The 26,937-nt window shown below is 51.7% G+C and overlaps 1 pseudogene across 1 annotated transcript in view; it reads left to right on the forward strand.

Moving 5' to 3' along the window:
- The first annotated feature begins 15,634 nt into the window (after positions 1–15,634).
- The window catches only part of LOC145352896 (fibulin-2-like), a 16,704-nt pseudogene continuing 5,401 nt past the window's right edge, over positions 15,635–26,937 (forward strand). The window contains exons 1-3 of the transcript XR_013888620.1: positions 15,635–15,850; positions 22,241–22,896; positions 25,767–25,933. The product of XR_013888620.1 is annotated as a fibulin-2-like (transcript). The remainder of the gene's footprint in view (positions 15,851–22,240; positions 22,897–25,766; positions 25,934–26,937) is intronic.

Genomic DNA, 26,937 nt, shown 5'->3' on the forward strand with positions numbered 1-26,937 from the left:
AACTGGTTGTGTTTGGGTGTGTGTGCTGGGTACAGAGTGCCATGTTCAGGGCTGGGTCATCCTGAGCTTGCTGTTGTCTCTCTGCAGGGTGGAGAGGTGGGAAAGGGGTTGTGTGGGATGGAGTGGGGTGCTGTTTGATGTCGTGCCCTCCTCGTCCTCCTCTGCATCTGGCCCTGGACTGCCAAAGGCCCAGTCCTCTCCATCACACTGAGTTACTTGGACTCAGTGCTGCTTCTCTCTCCTCCACTCACCCTCCAGCCAGCGGGAGTCCAGGACTACCCTCGGTTCCCCCCATCCTGGTTCACCGCAGGGAACTGGATGGAGACTAGGGGTCTGATTGATTGCCTGAAATGTGGCGGGGGAGGGAGAGTGGGACCACAGCTCTGCCGAGCTCCCCGCTGCACTGCTCTTTGTGAGTAAGCCTTTGGATGAGTTGCTGAGAAGTGTGGATCCGGGTATGTCGTGAGGCCACACCCAAGGAAGGATGGCAGGGAGGGAGGGAAAGGTTCAGAGGAGACCGTGAGCTGCAAGAATCTGCGGGTGTCGACCGACCTCCCAGGCTCAGCTCGTGCCTCAGGACAGTCTGCCACTGCTCGTCATGTGCAAGTGTTGGAACCGGTTCTGCAGCAATCTTCTCTTACCTACACTGTATTTCCAGCACCAAATCAGCCCATTTGGCGTACTTGCTTTGTGCTGGTGTTTGTTCTTCACACCAATCTCCTGCCACTTCCGTCTTAGTGGAAAAAAGTGGAAGGAACAATAGTAAAATAGAATATTATTTAAATGGTGAAAAATTAGAACATGCTGCTGTGCAGAGGGACCTGGGGGTCCTTGTGCATGAATCACAAAAACTCAAGTTTGCAGGTGTAGAAGGTGATCAAGAAGGCAAATGGAATGTTGGCCTTTATCGCGAGAAGAATGGAGTATAAAAGCAGGAAGGTCTTGCTGCAATTGTACAAGGTACTGGTGAGGCTGCAACTAGAGGACTGTGTACAATTTTGGTCCCCTTATTTGAGAAAGGATATATTAGCTTTGGAGGGAGTGCAGAGAAGATTCACCAGGTTGATTCCGGAGATGAGGGGATTAGCTTATGAGGAGAGATTGAGTAGACTGGGCCTGTGCTCCTTGGAGTTTAGAAGGCTGAGGGGAGATCATATAGAGACATATAAGATAATGAAGGGGAGTTTGCACGTTCTCCCCATGTCTGTGTGGGTTTTGTCTGGGTGCTCGGGTTTCTTTCCACAGTCCAAAAATGTGTGGGTTAGGTGGATTGACTGATCGTCGACTCTTGCTTACCACAGTGGCACAGGGTTCGCACTGCTGCCTCGCAGCGCCAGGGACCCGGGTTCAATTCCTGGCTTGGGTCACTGTCTGTCCAAAGTCTGCACGTTCTCTCCCGTCTGCGTGGGTTTCCTCCGGGTGCTCTGGTTTCCTCCCACAGTCCGAAAGATGTGCTGGTTTAGGTGCATTGGCCGTGCTAAATTCTCCCTCAGTATATCCAAACAGTTGCCAGAGTGTTAATGTAAGCCTACTTGTGACAATAATGAAAAAGCTTGAAATTTAGTTTTGGGCCATATGAAGGCGTACCATCATTCACTGCTAGCCGATTACAAAGATGGTCACTGATCTTATCTACACACTCCCCTGATATCAGTCACTGTCATGCTGATGCATTATCACCTTTACTTTTCCCTATTGAGCAGGTGCCACCAACTAGTTTTGTCAATATTAATTATTTTTCACTAGTAGATCATTTGCAGCTTCTGAAGTTTGGAGACATAGCAGAAATGATCCTGTAATGGGGAAGGTGGTGGATATGGTATTGATTGGAACGATAACAGGAACACATCATCCACATCCTGATTTGAAACTATTTGTGTCAAGAAAGCTCGAGTTGACTGGCCAAGGTGGGTGTTTATTGTGGGGAATCTGGGTGATCATTCCTCCTTGTGTACATGGAAGAAATCTTGGACAACTACATAGGGGTATCCCTGGTATGAAGGAGTTATCACACAGTTGTTTTTGGCTGCTGGTTCTGGATGCTCAGATTGAAGAAAAAGCGGGAGAGTGTCCACCCTGTGCATGAATAAGAAATACCACAGTTTACATCTCCTTTATACCCTTGGGAGTGGCCTGAAATACCATGACAATGATTGCAGGTCACTTTGGTCTCTTTGAGAGTTGCACGTTCTTAGTCATCATTGATGCACACTCGAAGTGGCCAGAATTTATAAGATCTTCAACATTTGAACAAACCTTTGAAAAACTTGAAATATTTTGCAAGATTTGGTAAACTGGAACGGATTTGTTAGTGATAATAGTTCACTTTGCAAGAGTTTGAGGATCATCTCAACGTAAATGGTATTCAGAATGTAAAATCCACACCTTATCATCCCTTAATCAATAGATTAGCCAACAGATTTGTCTAACCATTAACACATTCCTCAAAAGCTTCAAAAGAGCAAGGTTCATGATCACATTGATCAATAGCTGTTTAGCATCTTGTAGAGACACCACTCCTGTGACTACCCAAAGTTCACCTGCATTACTACCTTTTAAGAGAAAGTTGAAATTTACATTTGGTTTGTTATTGCCTCCAGAAACTTCCGAGATAGCACAGCATCAACAGCAATCTCAAGGTGCTAGACATGAGAGCAAAACAACACATTTCAACAAAGAGAAATGAATGGGTAATGAACCGGACCAGGTGTTAGACTTGGAGGTAGGTGAGCACTTTGGTGATAGTGACCACAATTGAGTTACGTTTACCTTAGCGATGGAAAGGGATCGGTATATACGGAAGGGCAAAAGTTATAGCTGGGTGAAAGGAAATTATGAGGCGATTAGGCGAGATTTAGGATGCATAAGTTGGAAAAGGAAACCTCAGGGGATGGACATATTTGAAATGTGGAGCTTGTTCAAGGAACAGCTACTGCGTGTCCTTGATCAATATGTACCTGTCAGGCAGGGAGGAACTGGTCAAGTGAGGGAACCGTGGCTTACTAAGGAAGTTGAATCTGTTGTGAAGAGGAAGAAGGAGACTTACGTAAAAATGAGACGTGAAGGCTCAGTTAGGGCACTGGAGAGTTACAAGTTAGCCAGGAAGGACCTAAAGAGAGAGCTAAGAAGAGCCAGAAGAGGACACGAGAAGTCTTTGGCAGGTAGGATCTAGAAAAACCCTAAGAATGATTAGGGCCAATCAAGGACAGTAGTGGGAAGTTGTGTGTGGAGTCTGAAGAGATAGGAGAGGTACTAAATAAATATTTTTCATCAGTATTCACACAGGAAAATGTCAACGTAGCTGAGGAGAATACTGAGATACAGGCTTTTGGACTAGATGGGATTGAGGTTCATAAGGAGGAGGTGTTAGCAATTCTAGAAAGCGTGAAAATAGAAAAGTCCCCTGAGCCAGATGGGATTTATCCTAGGATTCCCTGGGAGGCTAGGGAGGAGATTGCAGAGCCTTTGGCTTTGATCTTTATGTCATCATTGTCTACAGGTGTAGTACCAGAAGACTGGAGGATAGCAAATGTTATCCCCTTGTTCAAGAAAGGGAGTAGAGACCATCCTGGAAATTATAGACTGGTGAGCCTTACTTCCATGGTGGGCAAAATTTTGGAGAGGATTTATAATCATCTCGACAGAAATAATTTGATTAGGGATAGTCAACACGGTTTTGTGAAGGGTAGGTCGTGCCTCACAAACCTTAGTGAGTTCTTTGAGAAGGAGACCAAAGAGGTGGATGAGGGTAAAGCAGTTGATGTGGTGTATATGGATTTCAGTAAAGTGTTTGATAAGGTTCCACATGGTAAGCTACTGCAGAAAATACGGACGCGTGGAATTGAGGGTGATTAAGTGGTTTGGATCAGGAATCGGCTAGCTGAAAGAAGAGAGGGCGGTAGTTGATGAGAAATGTTCAACCTGGAGTTCAATTACTAGTGATGTACCACAGGGATCTGTTTTGGGGTCACTGCTGTTTGTCATTTTTATAAATGACCTAGATGAGGGTGTAGAAGGATGGGTTAGTAAATTTGCGGATGACACTAAAGTCGGAAGAGTTGTGGACAGTGCAGATGGATGTTGCAGTTTGCAGAGGGACATAGATAAACTGCAGAGCTGGGCTGAGAGGTGGCAAATGGAGCTTAATATGGAAAAGTGTGAGGTGATTCACTTTGGAAGGAGTAACAGGACTACAGAGTATTGGGCTAATGGAAAGACTCTTGGTAGTGTGGATGAGCAGAGAGATCTCGGTGTCCATGTGCATAGATCCCTGAAAGTTGGCACCCAGGTTGATAGGGTTGTTAGGAGGGCGTACGGTGTGTTAGCTTTTATTGGTAGAGGGATTGCGTTTCGGAGCCATGAGATCATGTTGCAGCTGTACAAAACTCTGGTGTGGCTGCACTTGGAGTATTGCATACAGTTCTGGTCGCCGCATTATAGGAAGGATGTAGAAGCATTGGAAAGGGTGCAGAGGAGATTTACCAGGATGTTGCCTGGTATGGTGGGAAGGTCTTATGAGGAAAGGCTGAGGGACTTGAGGTTGTTTTCGTTAGAGAGAAGAAGGTTAAGAGATGACTTAATTGAGGCATATAAGATGATCAGAGGATTAGATAGGGTGGACAGTGAGAGCCTTTTTCCTCGGATGGTGATGGCTAACACGAGGGGGCATAGCTTTAAATTGAGGGGTGATAAATATAGGATGGATGTCAGAGGTAGGTTCTTTACTCAGAGGGTAGTAAGGGCGTGGAATGCCTTGCCTGCAGCAGTAGTGGACTCGCCAACTTTAAGAGCATTCAAATGGTCATTGAATAGGCATATGGATAATATAGGAATAGTTTAGGTTAGAGGGTCATTAGATTGGTTTCACTGGTCAGTGCAACATCGAGGGCCGAAGGGCCTGTACTGCGCTGTAATGTTCTATGTTCTACATTGAGTGTTAGTGCGTAATTATGCCAGGAGTGAGAAATGGGTACCAGGCCAAAAAAAGGCCTAAAATGTATATTGAAATTCCAAATTTGAGGTCAAGGACAGCCAAAGACCAGCATGTCACGTACAACCAAAGAAAAATAGATGAGGAATAATTTTCTTATTGATTGTGTATAATGATTAATGATGCATAGTACTGTGTCTGGAGTATTATTGATCCTCAATATAACTACAGTATAACATTGTAGTGATCTGTTGTCATGACTACAAAAGGAAAGGGAGAGGGATATATATTTAAAAGGGTTGCAAATTGCTTTAAGAGATGATCACATGATTTGATGGTGATGACATTAGGGTGTTTTACTTTCAGTCTGTGCCCTGTATAGTGCAGACAAATCTTAAAACCTATTGTGTGTTAGTTTGAGTCTATGCATGCAAACCATTATTTTCTTTTTGTGTAAAACCCACATCCATAAATGAATGTTAAGAAAAAAAATGAGCTGGGCCTCTGGATTAGTAATCCTGTGATACTACCACTCCCCCCATGGAGCATAATCAGAGAGTAATGAAGAATAAGCCAAAGAAGGAGGCATACAGCGGCACTTGATCAAAGAGCCAAGTTTGAACTGAGGCGAAGGAAAGGAGAGGTTGTAGCCCAGGCAGTGTGTTCATCAATTGTTGCTCAAGTTAATTGGGGAATTCACAAGAGACTTAAAAAGTGTAGCATGCGGGGAGGAACATTGGACAGAGCAAAAATGGTGGGTGGAGAGGCCATAGAGGGATCTGAACACAAATGTGCCTTGAAAGAGGCCATTCAGCCCCTCGAACCTACTCCTCCATTCACTGTGATCTCATCTTGGCCTCAACTCCACTTTCCTGCCTGTTCTCCAGAACCCTTCAACCCCGTTACTCGTTAAAAATCTGTCCATCTCAAATTTACTCAAAAGTCCTGGCATCTATCGCACTCTTAGGTAGTGAATTCCAGACTCATCATCCTCTGGGAGAGCCCATTCTCCTCATTTCTGTTTTAAATTTGCCCCCGACTTATCCTAAAACTGAGTTCTTATTCTAGATTGCCCCACAAAAGCAAACATTCTATCTGCATTTACCCTGTCAATTCCCTTAGTATCTTATACACCTCAATTATATCTCTCATTCTTTGAAACTCGAGAGTATAGGCTTAAGCTGCCCAATCTCTCTTGATAAGACAAACCTCTCATCTCTGAAATTAATCGAGTGAACCTCCTTTGAACTGCCTCCAATGCAACTACATCCATCCTCAGGTAAGGGGGCCAAAATTGTACACAGTACTCCAGGTGCTGTCTCGTGAATGGGTAATAGATGGCACAGTGGTTAGCACAGCTGCCTCACAGCACCAGGGACCCAGGTTCGATTCCCAGCTTGCGTCAATGTTTGTGTGGAGTCTGCATGTTCTCCCTGTGTCTGCATGGGTTCCCTCTGGGTGCTCCGGTTTCCTCCCCAGTCTGAAGATGTCCAGGTTAGGTGGATCGGCTATGCTAAATTGCCCCTTAGTGTCCAAAAATTTGTAGGTTAGGTGGATTGGCCATGTTAAATTTCCCTTGGTGTCCAAAGATGTGCCGGTTAGGTGGATTGGCCACACTAAATTGCCTCTTAGTGTCCCATTAGCCATGGGGAACATGGGGTTACGGGGATAGGGCAGGGGAGAGAACCCAGGTAAGCTATATAGTTGATGCAAACCTAAAAGACTGAATGGCTTCTTCCGCAGTGTAGGCATTCTATGAGTCTGTAGTTCAGAGAGTGCAGTGGAGATGGGTGAATGGCAGTCAGTGTGTGCTGAGGTACAGAGTGCAGAGACCCAGCTGAACTCCCAACTCCAAAGTTGGCCAGAAGCAAATCCATAGAACCATAGAACCCTACAGTGCAGAAAGAGGCCCTTCGGCCCATCGAGTCTGCACCAAACACAGTCCCACCCAGGCCCTATCCCCATACCCCTACATACTATACCCACTAATCCTTCTAACCTGCGCATCCCTATATACTAAGGGGCAATTTCTTAGCATGGCCAATCAACCTAACCCACACATCTTTGGACTGTGGGAGGAAACCGGAGTACCTGGAGGAAACCTACGCAGACACGAGGAGAATGTGCAAACTCCACGCAGACAGCGACCTGAGCCGGGAATCAAACCCAGGACCCTGGAGCTGTGAAGCAGAAGTGCTAACCACTGCGCTACCGTGCCGCATCAGAGTAGTCAATTCCAGTGGTAAACAAAGGTACAGGGGAGGGGAGCAATTCGACATCAGATGAGCTGAGGAATGGGCAGAGAGTGGAACTAGATCAGCTTAAGGCAGGGTGAGGGTGGGAGTTGGGGGGGTGGGGGGCATGATAGGGGCACCAGGGACATTAGCGTTGGCCTCACAAAGGGTGGGTCAACTGGGCAAAAACTGAGGTAATGCCATTCAACGTGGCGTACTTCAGGAGGGATCTACTCGCATCGGAGACCGTTCAGAGAAGGTTCACTGGGCTGATTCCTGAGGTGATGCGGGTGGTTTTGTCTTATGAGGAAAAGGTTGAGCAGGTCGGGGCCTGAACCCATTGGAGTTTGGAACAATAAGAGGGGATCTTATTGAAACATCTCAGATTCTGAGGGGGTGTTTGACAGGGTGGATGCTGAGAGTTTGATCCCTCCCCTCATGGAGAGGAATCTAGAACTGGGGGTGGTTTCAGAATGAGGGGTTCTCCCATTGAAGACGGAGATGAAGCGAAGTTTCTTCTCTGAGGGTTATCAATCTGTGGACTCCACAACCCAGACAGACTAAATATATTCAAGGGCAAATTAGACAGATCTGATTGACTGGGGGTCGGGGACGGGGCGGGGGGGGTCGGTTTCAAGGGGTCAAGGAGGGTGGAGGGGGTCAGACAGGAAAGGGAGAGTTGAGGAGATAATCAGATCAGACGCGATCTCGTAGAATGGGGGAAGCAGAGCTTGAGGGGCTGAATGGCTTTCTCCTGCTCCTGATGGGTGGCACAATAGTTAGCACTGCTGCCTCACAGTGCCAGGGATCTGGGTTCGATTCCAGCCTCGGGTCCACCCTGTGTGAAGTTTGCACATTTCTCCCCATGTCTGCATGGGTTTCCTCCCACAGTCCAAAGATGTGCGGATTAGGTTGACCTTTCTAAATTGTCCCTTAGTGTAAGGGGGATTAGCTAGGATAAATGAGGGCTACGAGAGTAGGGTTTGGTTGGGATTGCGTTCAGTACAGACTCAATGGGCCAAATGGCCTCCATCAGTACTGTAGCGATTCTATGATTGTCGACAGCCTCGCATTGTTGATCTAAAAATCAAATCAAAGTCTGTGGGTTGCCGGACTTGGCATAAAAATAAATCACGGTTGAAGATGGCACAAAGTACCCTCCCGTGAGTGCTAAATTGTTACCTGACACCCTCGGCTGTGGAAGAGTTAATTATTCTCGCCTGCTGGATCCTCAGACGTGTCCGATCTAATTTATCACCAAAGTCCTTTCGACTGAGAGCTTACTAAATTAATTTTCACCGCTCTGGGGCATAATATTTTTTCTTGCACGTGGTGAACTCAACATGTTTTCTCCTCAATAGCAAGAATGATTAACGCAGAGTGAGGCTGTGGGATGTTGGGGTGGGGGGACACTAACTGAGCAATAGATTCCTGGCATTTAACCTTCCAGTTCCAGCTGGCTCCTTTGTCCACCTCCCGGGGCTATCCTATTTTTTTATAATGCACTTTTGTTCTCATCTAGGTGAAGAATTTCATTGCCTTATGTTAGGAATGTGTTTGTTCACTCAGTGTCCTTGTCAGACACTCCCAGGAACAGCAAGGAGAGGTACAGAGAAAATCTGCCATCAATCACACCCAGGGCATGTACAGCCTGGATTATACATAGCAGAGTTCCCTCGGGGGCAGGGATGCAGTAAAGAAACTTCATACATCCTGCAAAAACTCCCCAGGTACAGCACAGGGTTAGATGCAGAGTAAAGCTTCCTCTGCATTGTCTCCATCAAACACTCCCAGAACAGGTACAGTAAAGCTCCCTCTACACTGTCCCCATCAAACCCTGTAAAAAGTCTGACAACACCAGGTTTTAGTCCAACTGATTTATTTGATAGTAAACGCACAAGCTTTTGAGGTTTCCCTCTTCGTCAGGTGAAGAGGGAAACCTCGAAAGCTTGTGCGTTTACTATCAAATAAATCAGTTGGACTAAAACCTGGTGTTGTCAGACTTTTTACTGTGTTTACCCCAGTCCAATGCCGGCATATCCACATCATGCCCATCAAACACTCCCAGGACAGATACAGCACGGGGTTAGATACAGAGTAAAGCTCCCTCTACACTGTCCCCATCAAACACTCCCAGGACAGATACAGCACGGGGTTAGATACAGAATAAAGCTCCCTCTACACTGTCCCCATCAAACACTCCCAGGACAGATACAGCACGGGGTTAGATACAGAGTAAAGCTCCCTCTACACTGTCCCCCGTCAAACACTCCCAGGACAGATACAGCATGGGGTTAGATACAGAATAAAGCTCCCTCTACACTGTCCTCATCAAACACTCCCAGGACAGGTACAGCACGAGGTGTGGTGTCTTTGTCAGTTTTGTGCTTCATCTTAGCAGAACCCTCCATCCGTGTGTGTGCGCCTCATGATCCCTTCCAATGGGAGGGTATCTTCCCCAAACTGAAATATCGGAGGTTCACGAGCTGGGATCTCCCTTAGATTCAGTGTGTGGGCAGTGAACCGGCAAAGGGAATTCAATGTGGGAAAACCCAGATTGTTCCCTTAGGAAGAGGGAATGAGCAGGTGGATTGTTGCTTCAATGGAGAGAGAGTGCAGAAAGTTGTAGCACTAAAAGGCCTCATGGAGGGTGGCGGTCCTTGTTTCTGAAACCTCGAAACATAGTGTATAGGAGTTAATAGGGAAGGCCAACAAGATGCTGGCTTTTATTTCAAGAGGGCTGGGGTATCACAAGTAAAGAGGTGTTGCTGGAACTGTACAAGTTACCAGTGAGGCCACATTTGGAATATCGTGCATAGTTTTAGTCCCCACATTTCAGGAAAGATATTATATATTTAAGTGGTTGTGTGATTGCTTTAGGAGTTGCTCACGTGATTTGATGGTGATGTCATTAGGGTGTTCTATAGGCTCCTTCCTGCCTTGGGCTGCTCTGTACAGGCAGCAGTTCCCACAATAAACCCTGCTGCTGTTATTTTGAATCTCCGCGTGCGGGCCACATCTTTCTCCTCCTGTTTGAAACGCGCCGCCCCTCAGAGTTTGGATGTTACAGATAGAGTACCATTGGAGGCAGTGTGTGGAGGGGGTTTAACCTGGATAATCCTGGGTAGAGAGGAATTGCCATTTGAGGAAAGATTAAACAGATTCAACCTGTACTCCTTGGAGTTTGGAACAATGAGAGGCGATATGATTGAAACGTATTGGATTCTTGGAAGGTTAGACTGGGTAAATGTCAAGAAGCTGTTTCGACTCAGGGGAGAGTGTAAGACCATAAAATATAGGAGCAGAATTAGGCCATTCAGCCCATCAAGCCTGTTCCGCTACTCAATCATGGCTGATCTGATTCTCATTCCATTCTCCTGCCTTCTGCGTGTAACCTTTGATCTCCTTATTGATCAAGAACCTATTTATCTCTGTCTTAAAGACACTCAATGACCTGGCCTCCACAGCCCTCTATGGCAAAGAGTTCCACAGATTCATCACCCTTTGGCTGAAGAAATTCCTCCCCATTTCAGTTTTAAAGGAGCGTCCCTTGATCATGCTGGAAACATCCTCTCCACATCCACCCTGTCCAGGCCTCTCGGTGTTCTGTAAGTTTCAATTAGATGCCCCTCTCATCCTTCTAAACTCCAACAAATACAGACCCAGAATCCTCAACCACTCCTCACATGACAGTCTTCATTCCTGGGATCATTGTTGTGAACCTCCTTTGGAATCCCTCCAAGACCAGCACATCCTTCCTTAAGTATGGGGTCCTAAAGAGACCAGAGGGCCCAGTCGCAGAATAAAGAACAGCTCATTTGAGAAGGATTTGAGGTCGAATTTCTTCTCTCAGAGACCGGTGAGTCTTTGGGATTTTTTTTAACCCAGAAAGCTGAGGGGAAGCTGATTCCTTGAACACTGTGGAGGCTGAGATCGAGTGGGTTAATTTTTTTAATCAGTTGGGGAATTAAGGGTTCACCGAGCATCAGTTTTGGATACAGAAAATAGACAACGACTGTCGGCAAGTCTGATGGGGGCGCCCAGCAGAGGGGGAGATCAGCAAATCCATCTAAAGGAAGTTTTGAAAAACAGGGTTGTATCCTTGATGGAGCAAGTGCAGACTATGCAGCGCACTCGGGCCTTGTTTTCTGATCATGCAGTCATAGAGGTTTACAGCATGGAAACAGGCCCTTCGGCCCAACTTGTCCATGCTGCCTTCTTTTTAAACCCCTAAGTTAGTCCCAGTTGCCCACATTTGGTCCATATCCCTCTATACCCATTGTACCCATGTAACTGTCTAAATGCTTTTAAAAAGACAAAATTTTACCCGCCTCTACTACTGTCTCTGGCAGCTTGTTCCAGACACTCACCACTCTCCGTGTCAAAAAATTGCCCCTCTGGACACTTTTGTATCTCTCCCCTCTCACCTTAAACCTATGCCCTCAAGTTTTAGACTCCCCTATCTTTGGGAAAAGATATTGACTATCTAGCCGATCTATGTCTCTCATTATTTTATAGAACTCTATAAGGTCACCCTTCAGCCTCCTATGCTCCAGAGGAAAAGAGCCCCAGTCTGTCCAGTCTCTCCTTATAACTCAAACCATCAAGTCCCGGTGGTATCCTAGTAAATCTTTTCTGCACTCTTGTTAGTTTCATAATATCTTTTCTATAATAGGGTGACCAGAACTGTACACAGTTTTCCAAGTGTGGCCTTACCAATGTCTTGCACAACTTCAACAAGACATCCCAAGTCCTGGTGTTCCCAGTTTCATAGAATTACCATCATAAAATCTCTGCAGCGCAGAAGGAGGCCATTCAGCCCATTGAGTCAGTGCCTACTCTCCAACCAAGATCCCGTCTAGCCTCTATCCCTGGAGCCCCATGTCTTCACTCCACTAACTCCCTGAACCTGCACATCATTGGACACTAAGGGGCAATTTAGCATGGCCAGTCCCCTAACCTGCACACCTTTGGACCGTGTGAGAAAACCGGACCACCCGGAGGAAACCCATAAGACACGGAGGGGTGGGGGGAAGAAGATGTTGCTGCGATATAATTCCTGATCACAGTCCATATCTACACTTTTTACAATGCTGTTGACTCATTCAGCATCCCTGTCGCTGAAGTCCCTTTAAAATATCTGAGTGCGGATGGAATAAGTTGGCAGAGGGGCAGGTGGCAAGGGGAGGGGATGGTATTGAGAAATATATTTGCACAGCGGATCAAATTGATCTGGGAGGCAGTGCCTGACAGATGACAGTGTCAGAGTCAATGGGTAGTGAGAGAATGGAGTTAAGACGTGAAGGGGAATAATTAGCTGGGGAAGTGTGGGTCAGGTGGAGGGAAAGAGGTGGCAGCGGTGTGAAGGGGTAATTGGTCTCACTCTGTGCAGTTTATTTGATCATTCTTCCTGTTATACCCAAGTTGAGATGCAGACTTTGGACTGACGAGGAGTTTTATTTACAGAAGTTTGATCAATAATAAACACGTGGTTTAATTGCTCCAAACAAGAAACCTCGGAAAGCGGGTCACTCACTGGAAAACGCAGACAGGGCCTGACCTGCTCACCTCCAATCCGTTCCCTTCACTCCCACTCTGCCCTCCCAGTCAGAGCGTGGCGGGTCTGCTGGTGCCCCCCGCCCCCAAAGTCAGCTGCGTATCCAGGCCAACTCAGTCCGGGTACCGAGGGAGATCTAAACAGTTCAAGGGTCAGTGCTGAGGGAGCGCCGCACGTGGGAGGGTCAGCACTGAGGGAGTGCCGCACGTGGGAGAGTCAGCACTGAGGGAGTGCTGCACGTGGGAGGGTCAGCACTGAGGGAGTGCCGCACGTGGGAGGGTCAGCACTGAGGGAGTACTGCACTGTGGGAGGGTCAGTGCTGAGGGAGCGCCGCACTGTTGGAAGTGAAGTGCCTCCATGTGTTTTAGAAACAATGCCTATGGAATCTTTCACATTATAAATAGAACAACCCGTTATTCTGAAACAGAGTCCACTAGTTTTAAGCCTCCCTCTGCCCACAAGAGGAATCATCCTCCTGGTTTGTGGCCTATCAAATCCCCTCAGCATCCTGCGCTTTCTGTTAGAACCACATCTTATCCCTTATCCGGGGCCTGCTCAGTGTCGGAGTGCGGAAGAGGGAGAAGAAGTGAATGTGAAAGGGATTCCATCGATCGATGAGTTTTATTTACACAACCTCTTTGATATAGTAATACCGGCCAAGATGTTCCACGAGGGAGTTACAAAACAACGCGATTCTCAAACACCACGAAGGAACATTCCAAAAGATGACCAAAAGATTGGTCTGAATGTGGAGTCGATCGGGTAGTCCCGGGACTAATAAACCAGAAGCCCATCTAAGACTATTGTCTCCAAGGAGAACAGTCCATCAGAATCCCTGCAGTGCAGGAGTCCATTCAGCCCATCAGGTCTGCACTGACTTCCTGACAGAGCATCTCACCCAGCCCCTATCCCCATAACCACCCAAGTTATCTTCTAATCCCCCTAACCTACACATCTTTGGACACTAAGGGGCAATTTAGCACGGCCAATCCACCTAACCTGCACATCTTTGGAGTGTGGAAGGAAACCGAAGCACCCGGAGGAAACCCACGCAGACACGAGGAGAATGTGCAAACTCCACACAGACAGTGACCCAAGCCAGGAATCAAACCCCATCCCTGGCGCTATGAGGCAGCAGTGCTAACCACTGTGCCACCTATATCCAGCCTCTCCAATCCACCAATTTATTGGCTGGGATTATCCCAAGACAAAACCAAGTTCCCAACAGGCAGGAAAATGGGAAAATTCCCAGGGGGCTGTGCCAGGTTGCCAGGCTGGCAGTGCCGGTATAGATCAGCTATGATGGGATTGAATGGCAAGGCAGACTTGAAGGGCCTCGTGACCATTCCTGCTTCTTTTCCTTGCGTTCCTTTGTGTTCACAGGAGCAAAAATCCAAACAGATTTTGACCACCTGAGTCTTGTACGGAAATAGCAGGGACAGGCAACCAAAGGTCAAAGAGTTCGGTTTTTAAGGAGTGTCTTAAAGGAGGGGAGAGAAAGAGAACGAGAGAGTGCTGTGGGAGAAAGAGTGCGAGTTGGAGAGGTTCAGGGAGGGAAGTCTAGGGCCCCTCAGGCAGCCAAAGGCACGGTGCCACTAGTGGAACGATGGGAATCGGAGGATGCTCCAGAGGCCGGAATCAGAGGAACGCAGAGATTCTGGGATGTAACAGAGATAGGGAGGGCTGTAGGGGCTGGAGGAGGTTCAGAGATAGGGAGGATTGGAGAGGCTGGAGGAGGTTACAGAGATAGGGAGGGTTGTAGGGGCTGGAGGAGGTTCAGAGATAGGGAGGATTGGAGAGGCTGGAGGAGGTTACAGAGATAGGGAGGGTTGTAGGGTCTGGAGGAGGTTACAGAGATAGGGAGGGTTGTAGGGGCTGGAGGAGGTTACAGAGATATGGAGGGGTGTGTAGGAGCTGGAAGAGGTTACAGAGATAGGGAGGGGTGTAGGGACTGGAGGAGGTTACAGAGATAGGGAGGGTTGTAGGGGCTGGTTGAGGTTACAGAGATATGGAGGGATGTGTAGGAGCTGGAAGAGTTTACAGAGATAGGGACGGGTGTAGGGACTGGAAGGGATTACAGGGATAGGGAGGATTGTAGGGGCTGGAGGAGGTTACAGAGATAGGGAGGGGTGTAGGGGCTGGAGGAGGTTACAAAGATAGGGCAGGTTATAGGGGCTGGAGGGGGTTACAGAGATAGGGAGGGTTGTAGGGACTGGAGGAGTTACAGAGATAAGGAGGGGTGTAGGAGCTGGAGGAGGTTACAGAGACAGAGAGGGTTTTAGGGGCTGCAGGAGGTTTGAGGGAGGGAGAGTGTTGGGGAAGTCAGGAATGGCTCTGGATGGGATACGGAGAGCGTTGAACTTAAGGCAGATTGCACTGTGCGCACCAGGGAGATGGGCCTCTTGGGAGAATCGTTACATACAATCTGAATAGTTTTGAAAGCTTGTTGAAACCTGCCGGCAGAGATATGAGGATGGATGTGTGTGTGGACAGGAACACAGCCCCGTCAACATGGATTAGAGTACTGCACATTTGAGCTGTGTCCTCACACACTCCCTGCACAACTACAGTTCAGGGTTAGATACAGAGTAAAGCTCCCTCTACACTGTCCCCCCCATCAAACACTCCCAGGACAGATACAGCATGGGGTTAGATACAGAGTAAAGCTCCCTCTACACTGTCCCCCATCAAACACTCCCAGGACAGGTACAGCACGGGGTTAGATACAGAGTAAAGCTCCCTCTACACTGTCCCCCATCAAACACTCCCAGGACAGGTACAGCACGGGGTTAGATACAGAGTAAAGCTCCGTCTGTATTGTCAGACACTGGAGATGTCTGTCGTCCCCAGTGGAAGTGTTGCCAGTTATATCCAGCAGTAACTCTGTGCCTGTGATGAAAGGGTTAAGGGAACTTTCCTCTGAGGGAGAGAGCACTTGGTGCTCGCTAACCTGCACACGTTCGGTCAGGCTCAATTCCTCACTTGCTGGGAGTGATCTCCTGATTGGGGATTTGCTCATGGATTGCCCAGGGGTTTGGGAGTAATCCCGTTTGGAGATTATGGACTGAGCACGGTGCGGGACAGAAGGAATGTCGAGCAGAGAGGGAAGGCAGTGGGAAAACATTGCAGGTGGGATCTGTGTGTGTGTGTGTGTCAGAGAGAGTTTCTGTGTGTTTGCATGTATGTGCATGTATGAGTTTGTGTCTGTGTGCGTGTGAGTGAGTGTGTGTTTGTGTATGTGCACGCGTGCGTGTGTGAATGTGTGTCATAGAGTCATAGAGGTTTACAGTATGGAAACAGGTCCTTCAGCCCAACTTGTCCATGCCACCCTGTTTTAAAATCCCTAAGTTAGTCCCAGTTGCCCACATTTGGCCCATATCCCTCTGTACCTGTAAGTGTGTTATGTGTGAATGCATGTGTGTGAGTGCGTGCACATGTGTGTGTGTACATGTGAGTGTGTGTATATGTGTGTGACTGTATGTGTGTGCGTGTGTATACATGTGTGTAAGTGTACTTTGTGTGTGTCTGTGTGAGCATGCTTGAGTGAGAGAATGAATGTGTGTGTGTGCGTCTGCGCATGCATGTGTATTTGTGTATGTGAGCATGTGTGTGTAAGAGAGAGCATGTGTGAGTGAGTGTCTGTGCATGTGTTGAAGTGCGTGTGTGCGTGTGTATGTGCACGTGCACGTGTGTATGCAGTGGCCGTGAGTGTGTGTGTGTCTTGAGTGTGAGTGAGTGTGTCTGTGTGTGAGAGAGTATGTGTGTGCAAGTGAGTGTGTGTGCGTGTGTGTATCTGAGTGTGCGCGTGTGTCTGTGTGTGTGTGCCTGTATCTGAGCGTGTGTGTTTCTGTGTGTGTGTGTGTGTGTGTGTCTGTGTGTGTGTGTGTGTGTCAGCGTGTAGCTGTGATTCTCCTATCCCATTGTGGGCTGGGCGATTTTTCCAGCAGCCGAATCGTTGAGTTCCCCTGAGTGTTCCTGCTGTGATATCCCAGTGCTGAATTTCCAGCAGAATCAGCTCCGCCCTGGGAATCTCTGGGGAGGCACGGAAATCATTTTAATATGGATTGGAATCTCATTTCAATGTGATTATTGATCCCGGGACGGAATTCTCCAGGCCCGCTGGCCTCTCCCACTCCGTCAGGAACGTGTTACTCCAGCGGTAACTCCCCACTAACGGCACGCCCACGCTGGAGTGAAGGGGCGCAATCGGAACCCCCCCCTCCACCGGGGGGTGGGGTGGTGCTGGGGCTGCCCATGGGCATTGGCACCTTGACAGTGCCCAAGGAGCAAAATGTCCATGCCCAGGAGACACCTCAATGCCAACCATCGGGCATGGGGGCAGAGCCAAGTGGCGAGGTCTGGGTGGGGCCAACTGGGGGTGGGGCCAACGAGGCTGTCGTGAGCCGGGGCTGGGCTGTGGGGGGATCGGGGCGGGCTGCGGGGGGTCAGGGTGGGCTGTGAGGGGTTGGCGTGGGCTGTGAAGGGTCACGGCGGGCTGTGAGATTGTGGTGGTGGACTGTGAGGGGTCGGGGGCTGGGCTGTGAGGGGTTGGCGTGGGCTGTGAAGGGTCACGGTGGGCTGTGAGGTGTTGAGGTGGGCCGTGAGGGGTTTGGGGCTGGGCCGTGAGGGATCAGGGCTGGGCCGTGGGGGGTTCGGGGCTGGGCCGTGGGGGGTTCGGGGCTGGGCCGTGAGGGGTTCGGGGCTGGGCCGTGAGGGGTTCGGGGCTGGGCCGTGAGGGGTTCGGGGCTGGGCCGTGAGGGGTTCGGGGCTGGGCCGTGAAGGGTCCGGGGCGGGCTGTGGGGGTTCGGGGCTGGGCCGTGAGGGATCGGGGCTGGGCCGTGAAGGGTCTGGGGCGGGCTGTGGGGGTTCAGGGCTGGGCCGTGAGGGGCTCGGGGCTGGGCCGTGGGGGTTCGGGGCGGGCTGTGGGGGTTCGGGGCTGGGCTGTGAGGGGTTCGGGGTTGGGCTGTGAAGGGTCGGGCTGGGCTGTGGGGGTTCGGGGTGGGTTGGGGGACAGATTCACGGTCGGGGGCCATAGTGCTTGGAGATCACAGTGGGCCAGGAGGGGAGCTTTGGTGCTGGGTCCGAGATTGGTGAAGAAGGCCGTGATTAGACCGTGCGGAGGGGGGTACAGAGAGGGTTGTGGGGGTCGCTGAGCATCGGGAGGCTGGCAGTGTGAGGCCACTGCGCATACGCCGATTTCGCCGATGCCCTGACCGATCTTGGTGCTGGCGAGTGTGTGTGTGTCAGTGTGAGTGTGTGACAGTGTGTGAGCGTATGTAAATGACTGTGTGTGAGTGTATGACTGATTCTGTGTGTGTGTGATTGTATGTCAGTATGTGTGTGTGTCAGCGTGTGTGTGTGTGTCAGTGTGCATGTGGTGTGTTTGCAGTCGGAATGTCTGTTCAGGCAGATGGCAGCCAGGCTGTAGGGACTGAGTTTGCTCTGAGGGTTGGGGAATGTTACAGCCAGTGGTAACTGGTCTCTCGGTTACTCTGGGCAGCTTCCAGGGATATTTCCCGCTTGGGGGGTGTGTTGTGGGGTGTAAATTGTAATGATTCACAATCGGTCTACAGATGTTGTGACGCTGGCTTAGCCGCTGTTTGAGAGACATGTTGTGTCTCTGGGTGTAGGTTGGGGGGTGGGGGCAGAATTATCCCCCCTTCCTGGGTCACTGTCAGTACATCACAGAGTATCAGGTCTGTGGGTGACAGAGAGAGAGTCAGACAGAGACAGAGAGAGAGAGACAGAGAGTGAGCAAGCTCAGGATCAAAGTCAATGTGCTGGGGTCCAGAGAACGACATGGCTGCCAGGAATGTCAACCGGGATCATTCTCAGAGGGGGGAATGGGGGAAATGTGTGAGCAAGAGACAGAGTGAGGGAGGGAGTGAGAGTGGGAGTGAGAGGGTGAGGAAGAGACAGGGAGAGGGGGAGGGAGAGACAGGGAGAGGGGGAGGGAGAGACAGGGAGAGGGGGGAGGGAGAGACAGGGAGAGGGGGAGGGAGAGACGGGAGAGGGGGAGGGAGAGACGGGAGAGAGAGGGAGGGAGAGACAGAGAGGGAGGGAGAGACAGAGAGAGAGAGGGAAAGAAGGAGGGGAGGGAGTGTGTGAGGGAAGGAGGGAGGGAGAGAGTGTGTGAGGGAGGGAGGGGAGAGAGTGTGATGGAGGGAGGGAGAGAGTGTGTGAGGGAGGGAGGGAGAGAGTGTGTGAGGGAGGGAGGGAGAGAGTGTGTGAGGGAGGGAGGGAGAGAGTGTGTGAGGGAGGGAGGGAGAGAGTGTGTGAGGGAAGGAGGGAGGGAGAGAGTGTGTGAGGAAGGAGGGAGGGAGAGTGTGTGAGGGAGGGAGGGAGAGAGAGTGTGTGAGGGAGGGAGGGAGAGAGAGAGAGTGTGTGAGGGAGGGAGGAGAGAGAGTGTGTGAGGGAGGGAGGGAGAGAGAGTGTGTGAGGGAGGGAGGGAGGGAGAGAGAGTGTGTGAGGGAGGAGGGAGAGAGAGTGTGTGAGGGAGGGAGGGAGAGAGAGTGTGTGAGGGAGGGAGGGAGAGAGAGTGTGTGAGGGAGGGAGGGAGAGAGAGTGTGTGAGGGAGGGAGGGAGAGAGTGTGTGAGGGAGGGAGGGAGAGAGAGTGTGAGGGAGGGAGGGAGAGAGAGTGTGAGGGAGGGAGGAGAGAGAGAGTGAGGGAGGGAGGAGGGAGAGAGAGTGTGTGAGGGAGGGAGGGAGAGAGAGTGTGTGAGGGAGGGAGGGAGAGAGAGTGTGAGGGAAGGAGGGAGGGAGAGAGTGTGTGAGGGAAGGAGGGAGGAGAGTGTGTGAGGGAGGGAGGGAGAGAGTGTGTGAGGGAGGGAGGGAGAGAGAGAGAGTGTGTGAGGGAGGGAGGGAGAGAGAGTGTGTGAGGGAGGGAGGGGAGAGTGTGTGAGGGAGTGAGGGAGAGAGGGTGTGAGGGAGGGAGGGAGAGGGTGTGTGAGGGAGGGAGGGAGAGAGTGTGTGAGGGAAGGGAGGGAGAGAGTGTGTGAGGGAAGGAGGAGGGAGAGTGTGTGAGGGAGGGGAGGGAGAGAGAGTGTGTGAGGGAGGGAGGGAGAGAGAGAGAGTGTGTGAGGGAGGGAGGGAGAGAGAGTGTGTGAGGAGGGAGGAGAGAGAGAGTGTGTGTGAGGGAGGGAGGGAGAGAGAGTGTGTGAGGGAGGGAGGAGAGAGTGTGTGAGGGAGGGAGGGAGAGAGTGTGTGAGGGAGGGAGGGAGAGAGTGTGTGAGGGAGGGAGGGAGAGAGTGTGTGTGAGGGAGGGAGGGAGAGAGAGTGTGTGAGGGAGGGAGGGAGAGAGTGTGTGTGAGGGAGGGAAGGGAGGAGTGTGGAGGGAGGGAGGGGAGAGAGTGTGTGAGGGAGGGAGGGAGAGAGAGTGTGTGAGGGAGGAGGGGAGAGGAGAGTGTGGGGAGGGAGGAGGGAGAGAGAGTGTGTGAGGGAGGGAGGGAGTGTGTGTGTGGAGGAGGGATGGAGAGAGAGTGTGTGAGGGAGGGAGGGAGAGAGAGTGTGTGAGGGAGGGAGGAGAGAGAGTGTGTGAGGGAGGGAGGGAGAGAGAGTGTGTGAGGGAGGGAGGGAGAGAGTGTGTGAGGGAGGGAGGGAGAGAGTGTGTGAGGGAGGGGGGAGAGAGGTGTGAGGGAGGGAGGGAGAGAGTGTGTGAGGGGGAGGGAGAGAGTGTGTGAGGGAGGAGAGAGTGTGTGAGGGAGGGAGGGAGGGGTGAGGGAGGGAGAGGAGAGAGAGTGTGAGGGAGGGAGGGAGAGAGTGTGTGAGGGAGGGAAGAGAGTGTGTGAGGGAGGGAGGAGAGAGTGTGTGAGGGAGGGAGAGAGTGTGTGAGGGAGGGAGAGAGTGTGTGAGGGAGGGAGGGAGAGAGAAGTGTGTGAGGGAGGGAGAGAGAGAGTGTGTGAGGGAGGGAGGGAGAGAGAGAGTGTGTGAGAGGGAGGGAGAGAGTGTGTGAGGAGGGAGGGAGTGTGTGAGGGAGGGAGGGAGAGAAGAGTGTGTGAGGGAGGGAGGGAGAGAGTGTGTGAGGGAGGGAGGGAGAGTGTGTGAGGGAGGGAGGGAGAGTGTGTGAGGGAAGGAGGGTGGGAGAGTGTGTGAGGGAAGGAGGGAGGGAGAGAGTGTGTGAGGGAAGGAGGGAGGGAGAGAGTGTGTGAGGGAAGGAGGGAGGGAAGAGTGTGTGAGGGAGGGAGGAGAGAGAGTGTGTGAGGGAGGGAGGGAGGGAGAGAGTGTGTGAGGGAAGGAGGGAGGGAGAGAGTGTGTGAGGAAGGAAGGGAGGGAGAGAGTGTGTGAGGGAAGGAGGGAGGGAGAGAGTGCGTGATGGAGGGAGGGAGTGAGTGCGCAAGGGAGGGAGGGAGAGAGTGTGTGAGGGAGGGAGAGAGTGAGGGAGGAGGGAGTGTGGGTGCAGTTGACAGCTCTGTAGTGAGTGGGCGTGGCTGGGGTGGTCAGCATGTCCTCCTCCTGCCCCACAGTGACTCTGTGAGCTGGGAATTTGCCCTCACAGTGGCTGGAGCCACTGCCTCAGTCAGCAGTGATCAGTGTGTTTGGAATATTTCAGAACTGCTTCTGTACAGTGTGTGTTTATCCTCAAACTCTGTGTCTCAGCTACTCATTGTAATCTCCCGATCGCTGACTGTCTCTGTCCATTAAAACCTGATGGACAATTTATATACATATTAGTGTAGACATTTGATCCAGAGTGTGTGTCTGTGTGTGAGTGGTGTGTGTGTGTGTATCTGTATTTTTTAATCAGCGCTGCATTCAGAGGTAAAGCATTAAACACAACCTTCACCAGAAAATATCAAATACATTTCTTAAAGGCACAGTATTGTCACAAGGTTTCTGTCACAGCTTTTGACCATGCAGAACACAAACAGATTAAAACAGCAGCCTGTGTGTGTCTGAAACTCTGTGTATTGTGATGGGATGGGGGTCTGTGATTCCCCCACACGGTGATGGGACGGGGGTCTGTGATTCCCCCACACGGTGACGGGACGGGGGTCTGTGATTCCCCCACACGGTGATGGGACAGAGGTCTGTGATTCCCCCACATGGTGATGGGACAGGGGTCTGTTTCTGTGATTCTATATGGTAGCCGATTGCTTGACCCCAGCAGTGTTTGTTGGGGCAGTTTTACTCTGTATCTAACCCCGTGCTGTACCTGTCCTGGGAGTGTTTGATGGGGGGGACAGTGTAGAGGGAGCTTTACTCTGTATCTAACCCCGTGCTGTGCCTGTCCTGGGAGTGTTTGATAAGGGGACAGTGTAGAGGGAGCTTTACTTTGTATCTAACCCCGTGCTGTACCTGTCCTGGGAGTGTTTGATAAGGGGACAGTGTAGAGGGAGCTTTACTCTGTATCTAACCCTGTGCTGTACCTCTCCTGGGAGTGTTTGATGGGGGGACAGTGTAGAGGGAGCTTTACTCTGTATCTAACCCCGTGCTGTACCTGTCCTGGGAGTGTTTGATAAGGGGACAGTGTAGAGGGAGATTGATGCTGGCTCTAACACTCAAAACTCTCTCTCCCACAGCCTCCCGCGTCATGGCTGCCCCCGGCTTGCTGCCTGTTTGGGGTGGGATCTTGCTGTGCCTCGCTGCATTGCTGCCAGGTGTTTTGGGCCAGCAGGACTGCACGGGGGTGGACTGCCCCGAGGTTGGAGAACTGCATTGAGGAGATCCTGGAGCTGGGCGCTTGCTGTGCCACCTGCTTGCAGCTAGGCTGTGTGTGCCAGGGTTACATGTACTACGACTGCCTCCGGGCTGGGTACAGGTCGGGTAAGATCCCTGCCCGCGCCTCCTACTATGTGGACGGGGGCAGCACTGAGTGCAAGTGCCCCGAGGGGGGGGGGCAGGATTCGCTGTAGCTTCATTCCCTGCCCCGAACTTCCCAGCAACTGCATCAAGACCTACCAGCCCCCTGACGGCTGCCCCCAGTGTGCCCGCCTGGGCTGTGTCACCAGCGGGCAGAGGTACCCAGCGGGCCACTCCTTCCGCGTGGAGCCCTGCACCGTCTGCCACTGCCTCAGCTCCGGCTCCCTCACCTGCACGCCCGAGGCCAACTGCGGCCAAGAAAGTGGGCAACGTCTGGGCACCCCCAGCCAGGGGGTCCTCGCTGACCAGAAAGACCCACCCGCAGCACTGGAGGAGGAGGAGGGGGAGGGCGCATCTCCCACCCACGGCAAGGGAGGTGAGAGAAAGGGTGGCCTGGATGGGTGTGTGTGCGCGGTGGGGGGGCGTGGGGTGAGGGAGCTGAGCCAGGGTCCAGGGGAGGGAGTTGGAGGGTGTGTGCAGTGGGGAGGGAGCTGAGTGAGGGTTCGGGGGAGGGAGTTGGAGGGTGTGTGCAGTGGGGGATGGGGAGGGAGCTGGGGAAGAAGTTGGAGGGTCTGTGCGGTGGGGAGGGAGCTGAGCGAGGGTCCAGGGGAGAGAGTTGGAGGTTGTGTGCGGTGGGCTGGGAGCTGAGCGAGGGTCCAGGGGAGGGACTTGGAGAGTGTGTGTGGTGGGGGTGGGGGGTTGCGGTGGGGAGGGAGCTGAGCCAGGCTCTGGGGAAGGGAGTTGGAGGGTGGAGGGGGGGAGTTGGGGGTACACTGAACAATTCCATTTAAAATCCTATCCCCTTGGGGTTAACAATAAGTGGTAGCCCCTGCGGTGCCCAGCGAGCACGGGAAGGCGCAGACACTGCGTACTCCCTCCACAGGGAGACCCGGTCTCGAGCGTGGCTGTGGTATTGGTGAACACACACTTGGACAGGAGAACCCACCTCCCTCCCAACCCTCACCCCCTACAAATCCCCACCCCCTCCCCATTCACTGCCCACCACCTGGAACCCATTGATGGGTGAATCAAACCCTCCACATTGACAGTCTCCCCTGCACTGGGGAGACTGAACACAGACGGGGCGACCTCCTTTGTGTGGGACACTCCCTCCGCAGGCCTGACCACTAACCCTCCCCCTCCCCTTTACGAGTCTTTACGAGTCTCTGGGCTGGTTCCGCACAACCCGCGGCCACCTCTCCTGGCCCGTTCGGTTTTATTACCTCGCCTGTATTGCCGCTATTAACACTGATCATTTAACCAGTAACACTCTGCCTCATTGCCAGGACCAATGTGCCCACATCTCCGGTGCCCTGACCCATTCTCCAATAACCCTCCCCGGGGTTATACCCGCTCCAGGAGGTTTGGGCCTCAGCTGCCTCCCACCCCGCAATTTCCCCGGAGATCCGGAGACATGTCCGATTGGCAGCTTTAAATGTCCCCCTGCGATGGGGGTTTGGGGGTTGATGAGAGGATGCTGGAGAATGGGAGGGGGGACAGGCTGGGAGACAACCAGGCTCCACGGTGAGTGGGTGTGGGGGCAGTTAGCTTCATTCAGTCCCAAGGTTATCCTGAATTCTCCCCTGGAGCTCCCGACATCCCCACTTCCTCATCAGGGACCAGCGCTACTGGGTGCTGAGTACCGAGTACTGGGTACCAAGTGCCGGCTGCTTTGTTGGTCTGTGTGTGAGGGGATGGGAGTGTTACAGCACAGAAGGGGAAATAAAACTGTAGGAGGTGGTGTCTAGAAATACTGCTCACTCTCTCACTCTCGCCCACTGCTCACTTCCCACTTCCTCCTCACTCTCTTATCAGTCTCTCTCCCTCGCCAGCTCTCTCCCCGCCCTGGCTCTCTCTCTCCCTCCTCACTTCTCCCCCCACCTCGCTTTCTCCTTGTCTCCCCTCGCCCCCTCTGTCTCCCCTCGCCCCCTCTGTCTCCCCTCGCCCCCTCTGTCTCTGTCTCTCTCCGTTCGCCCACTCTCTCTCGCTGTCGCTCCTCACTCTCCCTCTCTCTCTCCCTCCTCGCTCTCCCTCTCTCTCTCTCTCCCTCTCCCTCCTCGCTCGCTCTCCCTCCCCTCACGCGCTTTCTCTCTCTCTCTGCCCTCATTCTCTCTCGCTACCCCCCTTCGTTCTCACTATCCTTGCACTCTCTCCCCTCGCTCGCACTCTCTCTCTCCCCGCGCTCTCACTCTCCTTGCACTCTCTCCCCTCGCTCACCCTCTCTCTCTCTCTCTTTCCCTCCCCCCACCTCTCGCTGTCTCTCCCTCTCCCCCTCTCTCTCTCTCTTTCTCCCCATCTTCCCTCTCTCTCCCATACTTGAATAAAGAACAAAGAAAATTACAGCACAGGAACAGGGCCTTCGGCCCTCCAAGCCCACACTGACAATGCTGCCCGTCTGAACTAAAACCCCCTACCCTTCCGGGGACTATACCCCTCTATTCCCATCCTATTCATGTATTTGTCAAGACGCCCCTTCAAACTCACTATCATGTCCTGTTCCACTATCTCCCCCAGCAATGAGTTCCAGGCACCGACCAACCTCTGTGGTAGAAAACTTGCCTCATAAATCTCCTTTAAATCTTGCCCCTCGCACCTTAAACCCCTGCCCCCTAGTAATTGACTCTTCCACCCTGGGGAAAAGCTTCTGACTATCCACTCTGTCCATGCCCCTCATAATCTTGTAGACTTCTATCAGGTCTCCCCCAACCTCCATTGCTCCAGTGAGAACAAACCAAGTTTCTCCAACCTCTCCTCATAGCTAATGCCCTCCACATCAGGCAACATCCTGGTAAATCTTTCTGTATCCTCTCCAAAGCCTCCACATCCTTCTGGTAGTGTGGCGACCAGAATTGAACACTATATTCCAAGTGCGGCCTAACTAAGGTTCTATAAAGCTGCAACATGACTTGCCAATTTTTAAACTCAGTGCCCCGGCTGATGAAGGCAAGCATGCCGTATGCCTTCCTGACTACCTTCTCCACCTGCATTACCACTTTCAGTGACCTGTGTACCTGTACACCCAGATCCTTCTGCCTATCAATACTCTTAAGGATTCTGCCATTTATTGTATATTTCCTATCTGTATTAGACCTTCCAAAATGCATTACCTCACATTTGTCTGGATTAAACTCCATCTGCCATCTGCCCAAGTCTCCAACTGATCTATATCCTGCTGTATTCTGATTATTTGGCCTGATTTTGGGCAAGTCCTGGGTTTGATTTCTGTTATGGGTGTCTCTCCCACAGCTGACTCGATGGAATTGCTCACTTCCTGCTGCTCAGAGGGTCGTCTCTGGGCAGCTGAAGATGGGAAATGTCTGAGAGAGGCTTCGTATGGAGGGGAGGCGGAACTTTGCAGGTTTGAGAATTTTCCATCTATCTTCAAGGGAGAGAAAGTGTGCGAGAGAGAGAGAGTATGTGTGTGTGTGCGAGAGAGAGAGTGTGTGTGTGCGAGAGTGTGTGTGTGTGCGAGAGAAGAGTGTGTGTGTGTGCGAGAGAGAGTGTGTGTGTGTGCGAGAGAGAGAGTGTGTGTGTGTGCGAGAGAGAGTGTGTGTGTGTGCGAGAGAGAGAGTGTGTGTGTGTGCGAGAGAGAGAGTGTGTGTGTGTGCGAGAGAGAGAGTGTGTGTGTGTGCGAGAGAGTGTGTGTGTGTGGCGAGAGAGAGAGTGTGTGTGTGTGTGTGCGAGAGAGTGTGTGTGTGTGTGCGAGAGAGAGAGTGTGTGTGTGCGAGAGAGAGAGTGTGTGTGTGTGCGAGAGAGAGAGTGTGTGTGTGTGCGAGAGAGAGAGTGTGTGTGTGTGCGAGAGAGAGAGTGTGTGTGTGTGCGAGAGAGAGTGTGTGTGTGTGCGAGAGAGAGTGTGTGTGTGTGCGAGAGAGAGAGTGTGTGTGTGTGTGTGTGTGCGAGAGAGAGAGTGTGTGTGTGTGCGAGAGAGAGAGTGGTGTGTGTGCGAGAGAGAGAGTGTGTGTGTGTGCGAGAGAGAGAGGTGTGTGTGTGCGAGAGAGAGAGCGTGTGTGTGTGCGAGAGAGAGAGCGTGTGTGTGTGCGAGAGAGAGAGGTGTGTGTGTGTGCGAGAGAGAGAGTGTGTGTGTGTGCGAGAGAGAGAGCGTGTGTGTGTGCGAGAGAGAGAGCGTGTGTGTGTGCGAGAGAGAGAGTGTGTGTGTGTGCGAGAGAGAGAGTGTGTGTGTGTGCGAGAGAGAGCGTGTGTGTGTGCGAGAGAGAGCGTGTGTGTGTGCGGAAGAGAGAGCGTGTGTGTGTGCGAGAGAGAGAGCGTGTGTGTGTGCGAGAGAGAGAGCGTGTGTGTGTGCGGAGAGAGAGAGCGTGTGTGTGTGCGAGAGAGAGAGCGTGTGTGTGTGCGAGAGAGAGAGCGTGTGTGTGTGCGAGAGAGGAGAGGGGGGAGGAGAGAGCGTGTGTAAGAGAGTGTG

Source organism: Carcharhinus amblyrhynchos, chromosome 15 (assembly GCF_965287045.1).
Source record: "Carcharhinus amblyrhynchos chromosome 15, sCarAmb.v2.hapA, whole genome shotgun sequence".
Lineage (NCBI taxonomy): Eukaryota > Metazoa > Chordata > Chondrichthyes > Carcharhiniformes > Carcharhinidae > Carcharhinus > Carcharhinus amblyrhynchos.